Genomic DNA, 14,970 nt, shown 5'->3' with positions numbered 1-14,970 from the left:
GTTGCTGCTGCTGGTGACCTCCTCTGCCACCTCGAGCCAGGCCTTCTTGGTGGTAGAGGCAGGGCGCTCCCTCCTCTCTCTGGCCAGTGGCACCTCAAGTGAGGAATCGATAAATCTTGGAGCTGCCTTACCCCCGTGTTACTCCATTGTGTCTCTTTGCTCCAGCAAAATCCATTGGAGCAATGGCCCTTTAAATCCAGATGCTCCAGCTGACAGCCTGGGATGTGGGTGCGCGGTCCGCCCAGTGCGCAGCTTTCGGACAGCAAACCCGGAAACAAGAATAATGGCCAACAATTAACTCACGATCGCTTGGGGAACAGTAAGTTTTTATTATCAGGGTTTGCCGCGCACATTGACACCCGCCCCCCTTACCCCCCCCCTTACCCCCGCCTTACCCCCGCCGCCCTTTTAAAGTTGAGCCCATTCTTTTTGAATTACCGTGTGATGTTATTACACGTAGTAAGGAAAGGAATCCTGCCTTCAATGTATCTGGATCTTCCAGTCACCTCCTGTTGATACAATTCAAAGAAGGAGCACCAGAGGGCACTCTACCATCATGTACCTTAACAGTCTGTAATACGTTTATTACAAACAGATACACATCATGGATGGGATCAAATTATGTTAAACGTTCAATTGACCATAGAATTTTAATGCCAAGTCTGATAGACACAAGTCTTAAAAGGTAATCAGCACAAAGCATGGAAACAAAACATTCTGATAACCATTATCAGGGAAAGGCTAAAGGGGACATTGATTTATTGGAGAAATGTTAATAATCACTATTGCCGGGAATGTCCTCGAGGCTTCTCTTCCTCCGCTGCTATAACTTTGGCGGGAAGCTGGCAGGAATCTCATTTACGAGTGTAAACAGGGATTTTGCCGCAGTTAAGCGGGAGAGGCCCTAAGAAAATTCTCAGCATAGCTCACTCTCAGTGAATTTCAATCCTGGATTATTGTGAGATTTCAGAATTAACTGAGCTTTATTAGGGCACTATGTAGATCAATGCCAATGTTTTCATGATTGGAGCCTTGTGTTGCTAGCAATAACATGTAACCACTGGTGCAATTGGAGAGCATTTGCTCTAATGCCATGTTGCTAACATCACTTGGTGGATAATGTATGTGCCATACAAGTGGGCGTATGGGTCAGGAGAGAAGCAGCTCAGCACTTTTTGTGCAGGCCACCATCAAAATTCCCCTCATGCCAAGGATTGAAAGCCTTGTTGTTGTAGTAACAGCTGTGACCTCAAAACTTGGAACTGCTGCTAGCACAAAGAATGTATCCTCTCCTATTCCCACCACAACAGGGTCGAGGATGAGGAAGAGACATAAAAACATGGACAGCAAGATAGTTCTTATTTGCTATATACATAATATCTTATTGGCACCGACTCGAACATGGCGGCAGAGGAACAGCAAAGCTCTGCCTCTGAGCAGTTTATACAATGCTGCATATTAATTACACTGGATCCCCACTAACAGTCGACTGGATCCGTGCACCAATTCACTTTGGTACTAAGTCAGACAGAGCAGTAAGCTTCCTGCTTCAGATAGTCACGGGTTTAAGGCCCAGTGCAGGGTTTGAGCACCATAAGCTAGGCTGACACTTCAGTGCGGTACCGAGGGAGTGCTGCACTGTCGGATGAAACATTAAAGTGAAGCCTGATCTGCCTTCTCAAGGTGGAAGTAGTAAAAGGTCCCACAGCACCGTTCAAAGATGAGCAAGGGAATCCTCCCAGTGTCCTGGTCAACATTTATCACTCAACCAACACTACCAAAAACAGATTTACTGATCATTTATCTCACTGCTGTTTGTGGGATCTTGCTGTGTGCAAATTGGCTGCCGCGTTTCCTACACTTCAAAAGTATTTAATTGGCTGTGAGGTGCTTTGGGATCTCCTGAGGATGTGAAAGGTGCTAGATAAATGAAAGTTCTTTCTTTTGCTTTTTGTTTCTTCTCAATCTCCAGTCTATACTAAGTTCGCAAATCTCAGCCTGCATGGCAGGAGGGACACTACAATTGGCTTCATCATTGCTCGGCTGCTGCAAAGAGAAAGAACATTAACTACATTTTCCTTTCTGCACACCATTCTGGGATGGGATGGGGTGGGAAGAGAGGAAGGACTGACTTACGTTCATTCCTTAGCACTCAACTTGAGCAGAAGATTAAGCCCCACCCCAATACAAAAAGTAATCAAAAAGGCTAATGGAATGTTGCCCGTTATCTAATTGGGTTGGAATACAAAAGTGAGGAAGTGACGTTTCAGTTATACAGAGTGTTGGGCAGATGCCATCTGGAGTACTCAAAGAAGGGAAGACTTGCATTTATATAGCGCCTTTCATGACCGCAGTGCCAAAGCACTTCATAGCCAATTATGCACTTTTGAAGTGTAGTCCCTGTTGTAATGTGGGAAATGTGTTAGCCAATTTGTGCACAGCAAGGGCCCACAAATGGCAATGTGATAATGACCAGATAATCTGTTTTTAATGATGTTGGCCAGGACACCGGAGAGAAATCCCCTGCTCTTTTTCAAAATAGTTCCATGGGATCTTTTACATCCACCTGAGGGCTGATGTGGTTTAACGTCTCATCCGAAAGACGGCATCTCCAACAGTACAGCACTCTCTCAGTACTGCACTGGAGTGTTCGCCTAGATTTGTACTCAAGTCCCTAGAGCGGGACTTGAACCCACAACCTTCTGACTCAGAGGCGAGAATCCTACCAACTGAACCACAGCTGACACAAATAAGGCAAATAAAATGTCTAGCGCACTGAATAGAACACAAATCACATGATGTGATTCTGAGCCTCATCCTCATCGGGAGTTCTGGTCACCATATTACAGAAAGGACACCATCGCACTAGAAAAGGTACAACAAAAAGAGCTAACCGTCTGATACTTGGTACCAGACACCTCACCTAAGCTACAAGGAGAGACTACAGAAGCTGAGTACATTGTACCAGAGAAGAAGGTGAGGAGATCTTATTAAGGTTTTCAAAATTCTTATGGTAGCAAGTTGAACCCTGAGAAGTTGAGCCCTGTGAATTACAGAGAGTATGAAGCTCAGAAGGAAGATTAATGGCCAGAGCATTGCAGAGGGTGGTGAGTGTTTGGACCAGACTGCCCAGGAAAGTGATCAAGACTTGTAGAATCAGTCATTTTAAAAAGGAAGTTGGACAGGCATTTTATGAGAAATCAATTGAGGGATGTAGGTAATTAAGTGTGTATACAGTTTTTGAACTTTGGGGCTGGACTGATGGACCAAAATGGTCATTTTTGGTCCTGTACACTCCTATATAGTCATTATCCAGTATGTTAGCATACTCTCCTTTTACCCATTGATCCTGGGTTCGAATGCAGCCCAGGGTGGTGGGATAAAAGTTTCTTCATTCCGCAGGATGGAAGGGTCCAAAGTTTGGGCAAACTCAATGCAACTCCTAGTGAGAAGTCCAGGTTCTAAAGTTGCTCATTGTGTGGCAGTAAGCTGCCACTGTCACTCAGAGAGCTCACAAGGATGCCTGGTTCAGGAAACACCAGAGCTTGTATCTTCTGCTGGTGCCATCGTAATGGTTACAGACCTTATCCATGTGGTTTTGAATCACAGGCTACAAAGAGATGTTAGGATTACTGTGGTATCAGCTGATGGGAACTGAACGTGTTGTCGAAACAAAACGACATTGTTACTGAGTTGCAGCATCCTTATGCATATTATAATAAAATAAAGTGCTTGGGCCCGACTTTAGCACCCGCCTCGAAAATCGTGAAATGGAGGACCCCGACCGGATCGCGCCTCGATCCCGCCCACTTCCGGGTTCCACGCTGACGCGCCGGCGTGCGCGCGCAGCCCCCGCAGGTGGGAATCCCGCAGGCAATTAAAGCCAGCGGGGTTCCACTTGAGAGTATTTATCGAGCTATTTCAGGTCATTAACTGACCTGATTGAGCTGTTTTTTTACCAACTGTTGGATTTTACGGTGAACTGAGACTGTTTTCCATACTGGGGGAAACATTCTCACTCCCAACGGACGTGTTGCAGCCAGCAGCCTGTGGCAGCTGCCAAGGTGCATTCCACAGGTGGGGGGGGCGTGGGGAGAGCCTTCACCAACGCAGGAGGACACTCCGTAACATTGGGCAACGCCTGCCCTCCACCACCCTCCTCCAAGCAAGAAGATTCACTGACGTTGAACCACAACCCCTGTGCGAGGACACACTTTTCTACCGTGCACAACCCCTCAGACCTACAGCTGCCAGATGGGGGCTGCATTGACATCCTCGGAGGACGAACAGCATGACCAGCCTCAGCAGCCTCACAGTCCACGCCGTCCGCCTCAGAGACGTGGATCCCCACAACATGGTGCTGTGGCACATCCACCTGCACAGCAGGAGGGAGGGCAACTGCAGAGAGAGATGCATCGCAGGAGGCACTACCCTCCGCACAGGGTCTACAGACCGAGGCTCAGCTTCATGGATCTCTCTGAGCAGCAGTGCATACGGAGGCTCAGAGTCACTCGACAGGTAGTCGCCGACATCTGCAGCCTCCTTAATGACGAGCTGCTCCTGGATGGACCAAGCAGCATCTTCTTACCCGTCGCATTCAAAGTCACCACTGCCCTCAACTTCTTCGCCTCCGGATCCTTCCAGGGTGCCACCGGGGACATCACCGGGGTCTCTCAGTCGTCTGCACACAAGTGCATAAGGCAGGTCACTGATGGGTTGTTCCACAGGGCCTCGAACTACATCAACTTCGCCATGGACGAGCGCAGCCAGATGGAGAGGGCGGTTGGATTCCATGCCATGGCTGGCTTCCCACGGGTGCAGGGTGTAATTGATTGCACCCACATAGCAATACGGGCACCTCCACATGAGCCAGGGCTGTTCATCAACAGGAAGGGGTATCACTCCATGAACGCCCAGCTCATTTGTGACCACCGCCAGAGATTCCTACACGTGTGCGCCAGATACCCTGGCAGCTGCCACGATGCCTTCGTCCTCAGGGAGTCCACCGTCCCGCCCCTCTTCCACGCACCCAACACCGGCAACGGCTGGCTCCTCGGCGACAAGGGGTATCCCCTACACACGTGGCTTATGACACCTCTGAGGAACCCCATTACCGAGCCGGAGCGTCGGTACAATGACAGCCACATTGCTACCAGGTCTACAATTGAGCAGACCATAGGGCTGCTCAAGATGCGCTTCAGGTGCCTTGATCGTTTCGCGGGAGCACTCCAATACACGCCACTCCGAGTGGGCAGAATTATAGTTGTCTGCTGTGCCCTGCACAACATGGCACTACAGAGAGGGGTGCCGCTGGAGGAGGCCCCATGCACACCCGCCACCCACATTGAGGATGACAATGAGGAGGAGGAGGATGAGGACGAGGAGGAGTACGAGCGAGAGGAGGAGGAACGACCCATGGGCCGAACACCGGCTCACCTGCGTGCTCGTCAGACCAGGGAGGCACTCATATGCCAACGGTTCTCCTAACATCACACTGTGTGAGGCGTTCACATGTCATAACGTGCACAGACGAGGGTCCATACAGGCTCCCTCCACAGAAGAGTGGTGCCTGTACACCTGCACCCACTGGATTATGCCCAATGGGTGGGACGGGGTGGTCGTCGTCATGATGAGGCGCACGGAAGGGACATATTGCACAAGCCGCAGAATAATGGACAAGAGGTGGCAGCAGTGGTGATAAAAAGTGTGTTTATTGTGTATGTCCATTCAAGGACTAGAAATAAAAAGATAACAAATCGTCAGACACCCTGGTGCATTCCCTGTGTGTTCACAAAACCTTGGATTTACGTTTTCGGGACCCCCTACGTGGTGCTACCCCTGTGGCTCCAGCAGAGGTGGTGGCAGGTTGCTCCTGTTCGTGCCCTGACCGGGTAGATGCTTTGGCCCGACGTCCCCTGGGTTTTGGTGCCCGTGAGGGCACCTCCACAGACTGCTCCTCCTGCACCTGTGCAGGGGCAGACTCGGCCACCTGGAGAGGAGGCACCATTGCGGGCACTGGTTGAGAGGGGGGCAACGGGTGAGACGTGGGGGCACCTGGAGTAGCGTCCCCGCTTCCATGTCCCCGTTCACCATCTTCCCTCTCATGGCCTCGGCCCACATCACCCCTTCCACCCTGCTGGACGGCAGTTTGGATGACGTGGGTGAGACCTTGCAAGGCCACCTCCAATGTATCTGCCAACCTGTTTATGGCGGCAGAATGTTGCTCACCCTGAATCCGAACAGCCGTTGTGAGGGCCTGGATGGACTCATTGGTGAGCTGTGCGTGACGCTCGAGGGAGGCTAGCCTGTCCTCCACCGCAGACATTCCCGCACCTACCCGCGACACTATCTCAGAGATGCCTTCACGTCCCTGCGACACTATCTCGGCGATACCCTCCTGCACCTGTGCCACCATTCCCCTCATGCAGGAGTTGGACTCCTCCATCCTCTGTGCGATTGTGGACAATGCGCGCGGCACCTCTCCCAGTACCTCGGTAATGTGCTGGTGCCCCTCGACGACTCTCCTTTTGACTGGTGGCCCCCTGGGTTCAGCATCTGGGTCCGGCTGAGCAGAGCCTGGAGAAGAGTGCTCCCACCGACGCAGACCCTCCGCGGCTGCCCCTGCCACCAGGGTCTGCTCATGCTCACATGTGCGCGGTGACTCACCATGTGCAATCCCAACTAATTGAGGGGGGGGACCCACCGAGGTGTGTGTATCTGCGCTGGTGGATGCAAGGCTCATGTGTGACGATGCACCCTCAGAGACGGGCATGTCCTCTGAGGAATCGCCCTCCACAGACACGGCGCTCGCAGACGGTCCTGCAAGAGAACTGAGGGCAATATCAGGCATGTGACCAAATGTGGCGGTGCGGCAGATGCCATGTGATGCTAAGATCATTCGCGATCATGATTGCTGAGTTTCAGCTCTCCCTTACCGGACGTTTCTGCAGACCCAGCCTCGCCATCCGCCACGGACAGGCAATGTACCGTGTGGCTAATCTCCAACGCCTCCACCTCGGCATCCGTCAGAGCCACCTCGTGTGGCGGGCCCCCTCCGGTGCGTGCCCTTTCAAGGGCGTTCTTGCATCTCTTCTCCTGTGATGGCAAAACACAAAAGCGTAATTGAGTGATGATTACATTGTGAGACGCTTCAAGCATTGGTGGGGGTGGGTTGAGCGTGTGCCAGATGGATGGGAGGATACGTGTGCCACATGGCCGTCCCATTGTATGGGCATTGGGGTGTGTGGTAGTGGTCGAGTGGGGACAGGGACGGTGGGTACGTGCAGACACGGTGAGGATGATAGTTGAGTGGCTGTGAGGATTGTTGCGGGAGCGCAGTGCTGTCAGTGGAGATGGGGCTGTGAGGTGTTTGAGGTGATGTGGAAGACGGAGTGTGGCAGAGTGCGTTAGTGTACTCACCTTCCTGGACCTGGTGAGGTCATTGAATCTCTTGCGGCACTGTATCCAAGTTCGGGTGGTGTTGCCCCTGCTGCACCTCCTTCCATCCGTGGGGAACAGCGTCTCCCTCCTCATCCGGACCCCGTCCAGCAGCACCTGGAGGGCGTGGTCTGTGAAGCGTGGAGCAGCCTTACCCCTGGGTTGATCCATATTGTGATACCTCTTGGTTGTGGCTGGAGGGGCTTTGGTGGACTGCCCCTTTAAATAGAGCTCCACCAACGCTCATACGTCACTGCGCATGTGCAGCCCGCCGGCGCGCAGCTGAGAAGCGGAGAACCCGTAACTGCCGGCTTATTACATCAATCATCCTGCGATCGCGCGCGGGACGCACTCAATTCGCGTTTTTCACGCGCCCGAGCGACCACCCGCCGAGAACCCGCACCCCTGGTAAAATCGGGCCCCTTGTGTCATTTCATTTTAGTTTTCAGATTCAGAACAAGCTTCCATCAATTTTTTTTTGCTAATTTGATGGAAATGATCCTATAAATGGGATCTCAATAAACTATACTTCAGAACTGCTGATAGGCAAATCTAGATGTAATGGTTGTCACTGCAGCTCTTGTGACATTCCATGAGAAGGAAAGGATTCCCTAATATGATGGTCAGTTTTATCTGGGCCTGCCAGAACCAGACTGACTCCTTATTAACATACTTTTACAACATGTATTGAAGAGAAACTTCCTGCTAAGAAAGGTCAATCCTGAGGACTTTCAGCAATGCAAGAAAAAGCAAATGGCCGAGTAGATTTATCTTTCATAAACGAGAAACGCTGTAGTATAGTGTAATTATGCATAGAACTAAAAGCATATAAAGAACATTTCAAAGAGATTAGCTTTAATGAGCTGCTTAATCTGTTTTATGGAGGAAACTCATTTAAAAGCTTGTGGTGATGCATTCCAAGAGATAACCATTATACCCTAATGAAGGCTTTGGAAATGTGTTTTTCATTTAGGCAGTTCAAGATTCAAAGTATCTAGTTTCCCATCTGATTTTCTCTGCCACATCCATCCCCAACCACCAACAGAGAGGGGCCAGGTCCCTGCTTGGTACATCCTGACTGGGTGTAACTGTGGGAGGAATCAAATCTGCACCGCAGTACACTACTCCACAGTACTGTGCTGGAGTGTCTTGTCCCATCACACTGACCTCTATTGAGAAGTTGACTTAAAAACGTTGCAAATTTCTTCATATTAAAAGAAAGATTTGCAAATTTATATAGTGCCTTTCAGGACGCGACCTCAGGACGTCCCATAGCGCTTTACAGCCAACTATGTACTTTTTTGAAGTGTAGTCACTGTTGTAATGTAGGAAACGGGGCAGCCAATTTGTGAACAGCAAGATCCCACAAACAGCAATGTGATAATGACCAGATAATCTGTTCTAGTGATGTTTGTTGAGAGATAAATATTGGCCAAGACACCAGGGAGAACTCCCCTGCTTTTCTTCGAATACTGCCATGGGATCTTTTACATCCACCTGAGGGGGCAGACGGGGTCTCAGTTTAACTTCTCATCTGAAAGACAGCACCTCCAACAGTGCAGCACTCCCTCAGACTGCACTGGGGGAAGTCAGCCTGTGCCAGCTCTTTGGAAGAGCTATCATAAGAACATAAAAAAATAGGAGCAGGAGTGGGCCATATGGCCCTTTGAGCCTGCTCCACCATTCAATAAGATCATGGCTGATCTTCGACCTCAACTCCACTTTCCTGCCTAAACTCCATATCCCTTGATTCCCTTAGAGCCCAAAAATCTATCGATCTCAGTCTTGAATATACTCAACAACTGAGTGTCCATAGTCCCCTGGGGTAGAGAATTTGAAATAGTCACAACCCTCTGAGTGAAGAAATTCCTCCTCATCTCAGTCCTAAATGTCTGATCCCGTATCCTGAGACTATGTCACCTAGTTCTGGACTTTCCAGCCAGGGGAAACATCCTCTCAGCATCTAAGGCAAGTACATCCTTCTTTAGGTAAGGAGACCAAAACTGCATACATTACTCCAGGTGTGGTCTCACCAAAGCCCTGTAAAATTGCAGCAAGGCCTCCTTACTCTTGTACTCCAACCCCCTTACAATAAAGGCTAACATACCATTTGCCTTCCTAATTGCTTGCTATACCTGCTTCTTAACTTTCTGTATTTCGTGTACAAGGACACCCAAATCCCTCTGAACATCAACATTTAATAGTTCCTCACCATTTAAAAAATATTCAATTTTTCTAGTTTTCCTACCAAAGTGAATAACCTCACATTTCCCCACATTATACTCCACCTGCCACCTTCTGGCCCATTTACTTAACCTGTCGCTATCCCTTTGCAGACTCTGTGTCCTCCTCGCAGCTTACTTTACCACCTAGCTTTGTATAGTGAGCAAACTTGGATACATTACACTAGATCCCCTCAGATAAGTCATTGATACAGATTGTAAATAGCTGAGGCCCAAGCACTGATCCTTGCGGCACCCCACTAGTTACAACCTGCCAACCCGAAAATGACCGTTTATTCCGACTTCTCTGTCTTCTGTCCGTTAACCAATCCTCAATCCATATTACCCCCAATCCCAGGAGCCCTAATCTTGTGTAACAATCTCTTATGTGGCACCTTATTGAATGCCTTTAGAAAATCCAAATATACTACATCCACTGGTTCCCCTTTATCTACCCTGCTGATTACACACTCAAAAAACTCTAATAGATTTGTCAAACACAATTTCCCTTTCATAAAACCGTGTTGACTCTGCCTAATCATATTATAATTTTCTAAGCGCCCTGTTACTATGACCTTACTAATAGATTCTAGCATTTTCCTTACTATTGATGTCAGGCCAACTGGCCTGTAGTTCCCTGGTTTCTTTCTCCCTCCTTTCTTGAATAACGGGGTTAGATTTGCTACCTTCCAATCCACTGGGACCATTCTAGAATCTAGAGAATTTTGGAAGATCAAAACTAATGTACCCATTAGCTATCTCTGCAGCCACTTCTTTTAAAACCCTAGGATGTAGGCCATCATGTCCAGGGGATTTGTCAGCTTTTAGTCTCATTAATTTTTCTAAATCTTTTACTTTACTAATCTTAATTACTTTAAGTTCCTCCCTCTCATTAGACCCTTGGTTCCCCACTATTTTCGGTATCTTTCCCCATAGTCCTGCAATTTTCTCCCCTTCAAGTATTTATTTCAATTCCCTTTTGAAAGTTATTATTGAATCTGCTTCCACCGCCCTTTCAGGCAGCACATTCCAGATCATAATAACTCTGCATGAAATAATTTCTCTTCATCTCACCCCTTGCTCTTTTGCCAACTACTTTTTAAAAGGGAAGCAGATAAATACCTGAAAAATTAAAAATTAAAAAAGGTCATCATTTAAATGGTATTGTTCTTGAGACCTGTAAAAATGACAGTTTCTGAACTATGATACCCCATATTCACAGTCCTGTGAAATGCAGAATCCCACGTATAAGGAACACTGACAATATATCTTCTTGGCCATCCATTTTTTGTATATTACTTTCTATTCAACGTAGACTTTCTGCTCACTGACTATTAACATGTACAAACTACCCTACTCTGCCACCTCTGCCCACTCATGCAGTCAGCTGGCCTTGATACCTTTCTGCTGTATGGTGTCTGAGGTGAAGATGTCTCTCCTCCCACCAACCACCTCCATTAATTGCTCCAACATGGTGTCAGAAAATTGGGGAGCCCTTAGAGCTTCTCCTGTACCTGCTATTGTCCAAAATCTTTGAAAGAAAGTTGCCTGCAGCCAAAGTGCACCGCCCCCTTAAGAGGTGCATGCTATCGCTATGCATGATATTGGCACCCCCATTGGGTGAGCTGCTAATGAACAGCCCGAGTAGTGCTGGCAGTCCACCAATTTTATTTTAATTAATCAGGGGGATCAATTTGGGCCTTTCATTGCATCCACTTGATCAGGTGCACACTCTGAGCATGCTGCCCATTCTACACACAAAAATGGACTTAAACCAATTCCTACCCAATGGAATTTGAAAGAAGGCAGAAAAAATTAGCTCCAACCCTTTGTGCAATACGATAAGAATTCCCCAATTAGTGCGTTCTTGACATACAAAATTAGGGGCACTTGATTGCCAATGAACCTAAATTAACTCATGCTACCCAGGTTTATATGTTAGTAATGAAAAGTTTAATGCTGCTCGTTTTCTTGCCCTGGAAGGCACTAGTGACCGAACTCATGGAGCTTTCACCTCTAAACAGACCACAATGGGCAACAGAAGAAAGGTTAATATTACTGATCAATTACTTACATTTATGTAGCTACATAAGGAGATGTTAGGACAGATGACCAAAAGCTTGGTCAAAGAGGTAGGTTTTAAGGAGCGCCTTAAAAGGAGAAGAGAGAGAGAGGTAGAGCGGTTTAAGGAGGAACTATGGAACTAAATGATGCATGACGTTCTCTCTTTAACTCCCGGATGCTGTGATGCTTGCCACAGATGTTCAATGCTCAGCATACGGCATATCAATGTGCATGCAGTTGTAGTATTGTTGGTGTGTTCTCAGCTCTAAAAGAAATCTGTGTGCTCAGGATGATCCACTGACATCCCCTGAAGGGATATTGAGGGAAGTAATTATTTACAAAAAACTTATTACTGCTAAGGAACTATTTCGCAAACAATAGATATGTTTTTGAGCTTCAAATGTAATAAACAACCTGGGGGCAGAGGAGTATCTCAAAATCATACAGCTTATGACACAAAGCCCAAAACATACCAGCTATTGATTGCACGATTTGATGCATTGTGACAAATTTTCCACCAATCTCCATCAATTCTTTTATTGTCAATTCAATTACAACATTTATAATATTGTATGAATTAGGATTAATCTTTCTTCAGTGGGTGAGGAAAATACTGTCCATGTATTTGATTTATCAATTTATTTATTTTTAATCCCTAAGCAATGACGTGGGTAGATTCACTATTAAATATTAACTGCCTCGAATATAGTACACACATCCTGTCTACATAAACTTACATCCTGTCTACATAAACTTACTTCCTGGATCACCATTTATCTTAACATTTTATAATGGCAAAACGCTATTTTTTTACTGAGATAGGCCCAGCTGCTTGTCATGTGATAGCTGCCGGCCTCCCTGCACGAGGTGGCACTGTGCTGCAAGTCACCCTGTTCCACCTGCTATTTTCTTTCCCACCCGTTTCTTTGTCTGTTTGCTGGGTATTTAAAACCCTATTTTTGTGTTTTTCACCCATTGAATAAGACACCATGGCCCCTTTGCCCATCTACCTGACCTATTTGTGGCCACCCAATCTTTGGCCTTGGATGGTGGTCTATCCATCCCCACTCACCCTGTTTATTTTCTCAGTTGTACCCTCAAGTCGAGACTTTGGCATACCCAACTGACAAATTTCGAGCTGCCAGATTGCCGTTACAGCCATTTTCCAAATACATATTCTTAGTATAGTGACTGAGCCTTGAGCCAACCACCTTAGACCTTTCACCTCCCCACCCTCAGCATTATGACCTACAACCTCACAATCCCTACTTTATGAACCATGACCTTGCATACCCATGTGATCCCTGCCCCCCCAACAGCTCCACCCTTATTCCCTCCATCCCCATACCTACCCACTTACCTGTACCCCTCCTTCTCCCTGGTATATTTCTTCCCACCAACTCTTCTTTGTGGTGGCTAAACCGCCACAGAATTGTTAACAAGAATTCTTTACAAGCGCTTAGATTAATTGGTTCCTGCATCAGGATTTTCCAATCAAGAAAGCATTTACTTAACTATTTCTGAGCACATCTCTCATAAGCTTCCCTCCAAATCCTTTCAGAATCCTTGTGCACCTGCCCCTCACCTAAAAACATCACCCCCCCCACCCTGGCTCTCCCCTGCCACATGTAAAGGATTTTGTTTCCGGGGCTTATCGTAGGTCAGCCAGTTATGTTTTTCCTGAGCTGCCCTGCCCGCTGTGCGGTTTCGAATCGCTTTCCCCTCCCTGATTCTGAGCTCAGGACTTATCGAGTGGTAATAAGGACAGACGAACAGACCAGTGGATTGGTGCAAGGAAAACCAATGTTTATTAATAAGAAAACTAAAACTACAAGGTAAATAGTATTATACAGAAGATAAAAGGAATTGCTATGGATGCAATACAGTCTTACACTTAACGGGGTGGAAAAAACGGACACATCGAGGGAAAATTCTAAAATCACAATTTTAGCAATACCCCTTTAACTCCCACCCTTACACCTAGCTAGGTTGTCTTATGGCAGCCAGAAAATTAATGCTCACCGTAAAACAGATGAAAAGGCCTGGCCCTTGTGTCCTGCTGCTGCCGTCGACACGTGGTTGTGATGTTTACTGGACGGCCTTCCTTCTTGGTTGCTAGCAGGCAGACAGGGCACTGGGCCGAGGTGAAGAGAGAGGTTCTGGGATGCCCCCAGTTATACCCTCCCGGTAATGGGTTAATTTCACGCCTCATCAGTTTGCTCCATTGTCCGATTTGGGCTGAAAACGCAAGACAAAAGGGATCCCGATCTTGGCCATTTACATTAATAGCCGGTACCTGTACTGATCTGTTCCATAACTGCTCTCCATTGTTCCCAATGTTCCTTGATGGGCTACCTTTAGTCCTGGGATTACTCCTGCTCGAATTTTTATTGTTGAGGCAGGCAACGTTGATGGCTTGCCTCAGGGCGTGAATGCAACTGCATTGTTCAAAGACCCCTATCTGAAACACGGAGCCTGCCAAGCTGTCAGAGAATCCAATTTCAAATGCTGCAGGCCCTTGGCCATGTGTCTGACCGCAGCCATTTTGAAAGACCCTGGATTTTTTAAAACACAGTCACACCAGGGTTTCTTTAATAACTCCAATAAATCTTCGGGGGGGGGGGGGACATGTGAAATTTTGTGAATCCCTTCACACAGAAATGTCACTGGTGTATTAAAAATACCAAGAGTGACCACTTGGGTACCCAGCCTGTAATATCTTTTGAGTCTGAAAAATGTCCATTCAGGCTACTCTCTGTTTTCTGTTTTTAACCCAATTTTCCATCTAGCACAATCCTTTACCCCAATCCCATAACTCCTTACCTTAGCCATTACTCGCCAATGTTGAACCTTGTCACAAGCTTTCTGAAAGTCCAGCACAGCTTAGTTTAATCAGATTCACCCTTACTAATTGCTCTAATTGGTGCCTCAGTTATTATGCCCTAATCCGTTACAGCTGGGCTAAATTCCATGAGGTAAAAGTGGCTGTCGAGTAATTATCATAAACATTGCCCTTTCACTAATGGAAACATATTGCAATACGCAGTAAACATGCGGTAAGATCTCCACACAGAAAATAATCCAGCAGTCATTTTTTCCATGTTTGAAGTGACTGGAAATTCCACAATTTTTTGCATGATTTGCATGTTATTTACTTATTCAGTACTTTTTATCATTTCTAACACAAGTTGTTTCCAGATGATTTCCACTGAATATGAGATTTATCCAACAGATAGGCTAAATACAC

This window comes from Heptranchias perlo, chromosome 5, assembly GCF_035084215.1.
Source record: "Heptranchias perlo isolate sHepPer1 chromosome 5, sHepPer1.hap1, whole genome shotgun sequence".
NCBI classification, from domain to species: domain Eukaryota; kingdom Metazoa; phylum Chordata; class Chondrichthyes; order Hexanchiformes; family Hexanchidae; genus Heptranchias; species Heptranchias perlo.
The sequence above is the reverse complement of the archived record's forward strand: the minus strand, read 5'-3'. Positions refer to the sequence as shown.